Source organism: Meleagris gallopavo, chromosome 3 (assembly GCF_000146605.3).
Source record: "Meleagris gallopavo isolate NT-WF06-2002-E0010 breed Aviagen turkey brand Nicholas breeding stock chromosome 3, Turkey_5.1, whole genome shotgun sequence".
NCBI lineage: Eukaryota > Metazoa > Chordata > Aves > Galliformes > Phasianidae > Meleagris > Meleagris gallopavo.
The window spans coordinates 54049469-54050057 of NC_015013.2; positions in this window are offsets into that span (position 1 = coordinate 54049469).

Below are 589 nucleotides of genomic sequence, written 5' to 3' on the forward strand. Positions count from 1 at the left end.
ATCTTCCTTCTTGCCCTTTTTGAAGACCGGAGTGACATTGGCTATCCTCCAGTCTTCAGGGACCTCCCCTGTTGTCCAGGACCTCTCAAAAATGATGGAGAGCGGTTCGGCAATGACCTCCGCCAGCTCTCTCAGCACACGTGGATGCACCCCATCAGGTCCCATGGACTTGTGGACCTTAGTACTGCCTAGGCGCTCACGCACGTCCTCTTTCCTGACTAAAGGGAAGTCCCCCATTCCCCAGACCCTCTCACTAACCTCCAGGGTGTGGGATTCCTGCAGGGGAGCCTTCTCACTGAAGACAGAAGTAAAGAAGGCATTCAGTATCTCTGCCTTCTCAGCATCCCCCGTTACAAGGACCCCCCCCTCACTTAGTAAGGGGCCCACATTCTCCCTAGTTTTCCTTTTGCTATTAACATACTTGAAGAAGCCTTTTTTATTATCCTTTATCACTTTAGCCAGATTCAATTCCAGATGGGCTGTTAGCCTTCCTCGTTGCATCCCTGCAGGCCCTGCCTACATTCCTATATTCTTCCCAAGTGATCAGACCCTTTTTTCCACATTTCATGGACCTTCTTCTTTCCTTTGA